Genomic DNA, 6,000 nt, shown 5'->3' on the forward strand with positions numbered 1-6,000 from the left:
GGTAGGTAGAGAGGGAAAAAGAGGTAGAGAGGGAAAGAGACAGAGAGTGAGAAAGGGAGGAAGGGAGAGAGCGAGGGAAAGAGAGGGGGAGACGGGAGGAGAGGGGGAAAGAAAGGGAAAGAGAGGTAGAGACAGAGAAAGGGAGAGAGAGGAGGAGAGGGAGGGAAAAAGGAGGGGAGAGAGTTAAAAAGGGGGAGGGAGAGAGGGATAGAGACTGAGAAATGTAGAGAGGGAGAGACAGAGGTAAAGTGATGGAGGATGGGAGGACAGGGAGAGAGGTGAAGCGTGATAGAGAAGAAAAGAGGGAGGGAGAGAAGAGCCCAGAGAAAATCATCTTAAATGGAGCACTTCGCTGGAATCTCACAAATAGACGGTGTGTCGACACAGCTGGACGTTCTTTCATTCATCTGTGTGAAGAGGAGACCGATGAAGAGTCGGATTTGCTCCAAAATGGTGTCAGTGGTTCGTGCACAGTTCACCCAACAGGCACTTTTTGAGCACTTTTTTTATTTATATGGAGACCAGACTGATGTCAATGTGTATAAAATCTACCGAGAGATTTCAGGCTGGATTGGCCCGGTCAGGTTTGGTCATTGGCTGACACTATTTTGAACCAAATCAACGTGTGTTCAGTTTTTGGACTGACTTCACAAGCTCTGTCCTCCAGCTGTGGTTCTCCTGAGTCCAGACCAAGGCTATGTTCAGACTGCAGGGCTTAATGCTCAATTTTTTTTTGTTTTTTGTGAAATCCGATGTTTTTGCGAGGTCGTTCACATTTCCAATTAAATGCGACTTGTATGTGACTCCAGTGTGAACATTAAACGGCCCAAAAGTGTCCCGCATGTGCACTGGAGACACGACGACGTCAACCGCAGCGGAAGTTGTCCAAACATGGATGCGAGCATTGAGCACCTGGAGATTTTAAAGTTCCTCTCGTACCGGAGCCCGAACATGAACAACTTACTTGTTTTAAGGAGGAGATTGAGAAGGAGAAGGACGAGGTTTTTGGCTGTGGCGTTTTGAGGGACAGTCCGTTGAAAGGAACGTGTGGATGCGGAGACGTAGCCAAGAGTGGTGGGATAGCGATGTGCTTCTCTTCAGTGACATGGAGTTCAAAATGTATGATGGGAAGAACATTTGTGTACATTTGTCACTTGTTGATAACGTGTAGGTCGGATGAATGCGCCTTGGCCGTTCAGACTGAAGTCGCATGTCAAAAGATCGAATATGTATCAGATTGAGGAGCACATATCCAAGTGTCCTGGGTCGCATTTGAAAAAATCGGATATGTGTCGTTCAGACTGTCATTAAAAGATCAGATACAAGTCACATAGAAGCCAAAAAATCAGATTTGGGTCACTTCAGGCTGCAGTGTGAACATAGCCCAAAATCCTGACTCAAGACCTGGAGTAATACAGCTTTAATTAATGAAACAAAATACCTGACGTAAGTTTGCATTTCACTTATCTTTCCAGGACCCAGAGAATGAACTGAAATGTTTCGGGTTCATTATAATGCAGATTTTTATCAATAAAGCAGGTAAACAAGAATTTGAATCAGCTTTAATGTCATTGCCAGCAAACATTGATTTACACTGTTTCTATTTTAGTGCAAATGTGCAAATGTTTTTTTCATGATGTTGTAAATTCAAATGACATAACTGATACTCCAGTGCGGGTGTACTACATGTGTTTCTACGGTGGAAAGTCACCACATTTTCAGGAGCTTGTGATCAATACGAGCGTTAACGGTACTGTTTAGGTGCTCGTTGGCTTGTAACTGTCCAATCTGCTCTTTATGGTTCCATTGTGTTAAAATAAAGTTCAAATTAAAGACTAACAACCACCTAAACAAGATCATGAACTAATGTTGTGATCAAGAGTGGACTAATCGAGACCAAGACCTGTCCGAGACCACAGGGAGTCCCACAGTCCCTAGACCAAGACAAGACTAAGACTTTTGAAGGTTGAGACAGAGAAAAAAACAATATCATGGCCCACTGAGACCAAATTGAGACCATCTTTGTCATTTTCAACATTTATTTGTATTTTACAATTATTTTGGCACATACTAAACATCAGTGTTTTTATAAATCTCTCTCCATTTAATCACTCGTCGAGTTTCAGACCTCGAGACCAAGACAAGACCAAGTCCAAGCGCCTTAAAGACCGAGAGAAGACCGAGTCCAAGCACCTTCCAGGCTGAGACAAGACCTAGTTCAAGTGCCTTCAACTGAGATAAGACCGAGTCCAATGCATTCAACTGAGACAAGACTGAGTCTAATGCATTCAACTGAGACAAGACCAAGACCAAGCACCTTCAGGACTAAGACGAGACCTAGTTTAAGTGCTTTCAACTGAGATAAGACCGAGTCCAAGCACCTTCAACTGAAAAAAGACCGAGACAAAGCACCTCCAAGACCAAGACAAGACCGAGTCCAAGCGCCTTTAACTGAGACAAGACCGAGTCTAAGCACCTTCAAGACTAAGACCTAGTTCAAGTGCCTTCAACTGAGATAAGAACTAGTCCAAGCACCTTCAACTGAGACAAGACCGAGATCAAGCACCTTCAAGACCGAGACAAGACCGAGTCCAAGCACCTTCAAGACGGAGACAAGAGCAAGACCAAGCTCCTTCAAGACCGAGACAAGACCGAGTCCAAGCTCCTTCAAGACCGAGACAAGACCAAAACTGCAAAAAAATGTTCTTGAAGCCTTTCTCAAGACCAAGACTGATCTTGAGTACTATGACACAACCCTGTACGTTTGTTTCAATCACAGACTTCTGAAATTCTGTTTTGTCTGTGTTTGCTAACGTGTGCAGTATGTCACTATGGTAACATTTCACCATACACATACAAGAAGAACACCCCCAGCATGATGTCACTGCAGAGTATCAATAGCCTTTTGTCCAGCACAGGTAGATAGTGGCCATTGCTGCTTTGAATACAAGGTTATGTCCAGTTTGGGTCTCAGTATTGGACATCGTGTTGGTCTTTTGAGAGGGCACATGCTGTGAAGGTCTGCCTCTCACAAGTGTGTGCTTAGATAATTTCAAAGTGCCAAAATAAGTCAATTATAAGGATTGTGAGAAAAGGGGAAATTCAATGGAGCTTGTCAAGGACTTTGGTGTACTGCAGTGGCCTGTGAGATTATATAGGCTTTGATACTGTGCTTGGTTTCCTTCATGTCTTTAAAGGTTTTACATTATGCAAAATTGATCCTTGTGAGCTTTTATCCATGTTATGTCATCAGAAATATACCTGGAGTTTAGTTTTGTTTCTCTTGGTCTGTTTTTGACAAGGTAACAACATTATAACAGGGCTTAATTTCGGATAAAAATGATTTAATTCTGAATAAAAATGAATTCTCCTTTAAAAAGACCATGTAAACACTTCCTAATGAATATGATTAAACTTAATTCCGAAGTAAGCAGGTGGTCTATCCTGATTTTAAAGCCAAACTAATTTATTCCTTGAACATGTAAATGTTTATTCTTTTAAAGAATAATTCCAGTCGTATCATCGGAATAACTGCGAAAAAGTTTGGATCATGTTTGTGTCCGTGGCGTAACGACAAACTGAGATGACAGAAAAGCCGGTAGCAGCAGAAGTGTGTGTTTTCTTCCGGTTGACGTAAATACGTTCATGTCCCTGTGCAATCAGAACTCTTCCCCACCCGTAGATGTTGAGCGGAATTAAATAAAGGCGATTTAACATGTTTTCCATGTAAACCTCAATTTGGAATTATTGTTTTCATGTAAACTCGAAGGAGAATATTTTAATTCCAAACTATTTAAAGGGACAGTTCAGAATTTTTGACATTGGGTCTCATTTCCTAATGAGCCAGACTACTGTAGATATGTGGAGACACTTTTTGAAATAATCCCTCCAGTCCTTGTATTTGCAGAGGTCGCTGGTGCTAGGCTAGTGCATGTCAATGGCCATAGTTCTCCTGCCACTAAAAACAGTCTTACCCACTCCACAAAACACCCGAAGCAAATCTATTATTACACCAGATTGTCCATGTGAATGTCTGTGTCAATGGAATAATTTTAGAAGTAAAACTAACCTTGTATTGCATGAATAGTCGTGCATTGAGGGACTATTTTCTCAGCAGCAGCGGAATTTTACTCTGCTCTAGTTAGTTGTGATGATATGAACGTGGCTAAAATGGGAACAGGCTTCTTCATGTGCTTTATGTGTCGCTATGGCAGCTGCAGGTAAACAAACTATTACAGAGCCAGTTGGCGCTCGGTGATATCAGTCCGCCGCTGCCGAACTTTCTATCAGGAAGTACAACTCACTGCTGCTGCTCAGACATAAATCCTTCAAATGCAAGGTTGGTTTTACTTCTAAAATTATTGTATCAACACAAATATTCACATGGACAGTCTGGTGTAATAATAGATTTGCTTCGGGTGTTTTGTGGAGTGGGTAAGACTGTTTTTAGTGGCAGGATAACTATGGCCATTGACATGCACTAGCCTAGCACCTGTGACCTCTGCAAATACAAGCACTGGATGGATTATTTCAAAAAGTTTTTCCACACATTTGCAACACTCTGGCTCACTAGGAAATGAGGCCCTATTTCCCTTTAATTCAGAACAGTTAATTTGGAACTGAAAAATATCATGTAAACGTGGTCTCTGTGAAACCTTCAAGACAAATCAATAATATCTTCACAGTGAAAAGCATTTGACAGACCCTCCACCAGAAAAGTTACACAATGCACCTTTAAAGCTCACAAGAGACAATTTTATTTAATACAGAACCTTTAACATCAACCTCATAGTGGATCGAAACAATGAATGAATATATAGAGTATATCATATGAAGCATGGGAATGGTCAATAACACTTCTATATTAGTTTGATGGAGGTGGATTATGAAGGCAGATGTTCACCTCTGAGCTCTTTCAAAGATAATGTTTATTTCAGTGTAGGGCGAATCGTGTTGTGTAGACCACTCCTGCTGTGATAAGCCCCATACAACACAAATCAATATCCCAGTAGAATATTGATTGTGTATATGTCTCACATGCTTCAATTTGGACCTACATTGCATATGATGGGAAACAGAGAATTATTCTAGGCTTTAAAGGTTGTATGGAGGACATTTTTTTTTGTTTCACGTTGTCAATAAAAGTTCAAAATAGCATTACAGAGATGCAGCAGCCTTGTAATTACGATAACCAAAAAAATAATCATAATGAAAATCCATCAACTGTGAACGTGGTGGGGCCTCATTATCTATACCTCATTATCTATTGGCTGTTAATCAAACTCCCTACGTTTCTAGCATAATTGACTTGACTTGACTCAACCAACGCAGCGGTTCTTAGTGGCTTTTTCCAACTGTAGCTTCCTCGCAGTTAGCACAAAGTTTGCTGCAGACAAGAATCCGTGAAGAAAAAAAAAAAAAAATCAGTTAAGTCGGTTGTACACTGTGCGATTTTTGGCCCCTCTATGGCTGAGATTTCACTTGTGCAACATTTTTTGGCATCGGGCCGGGTTTTGGCTTAATCGTGTCATGCTTCGTGTAGCAAACATGGGGAAATGGGACCCGGTTAATACTTCACGACCAGCTCCCAATCGGCAATTAAAGGCTACATTCAGACTGCAGGGCTTAATGCTCAATTCAGATTTTTTTGTAAAATTCGATGTTTTTGCAAGGTCGTTCACATTTCCAATTAAATGCAAGTTGTATGTGACTCCAGTGTGAACATTAAATGGCCCAAAAGTGTCCAGCATGTGCACTGGAGACACGATGACGTCAACCGCAGTGAGCGTGCTCTGTGTTTACAGAAGTTGTCCAAACTTGGACCCGAGCATTGAGCACCTGGAGATTTTAAAGTTCCTCTCGTACCGGAGCCAGAACATGAACAACTTATTTGTTTTAAGGAGGAGATTGAGAAGGAGAAGGATGAGGTTTTTGGCCATGGTGTTTTGTGGGGCAGTGGCAGCAATATCAGTTGAAAGGAACGTGTGGATGTGGAGACGG

Source organism: Boleophthalmus pectinirostris, unplaced genomic scaffold (assembly GCF_026225935.1).
Source record: "Boleophthalmus pectinirostris isolate CB_2022bp ecotype Guang Dong unplaced genomic scaffold, ASM2622593v1 HiC_scaffold_7, whole genome shotgun sequence".
NCBI classification, from domain to species: domain Eukaryota; kingdom Metazoa; phylum Chordata; class Actinopteri; order Gobiiformes; family Gobiidae; genus Boleophthalmus; species Boleophthalmus pectinirostris.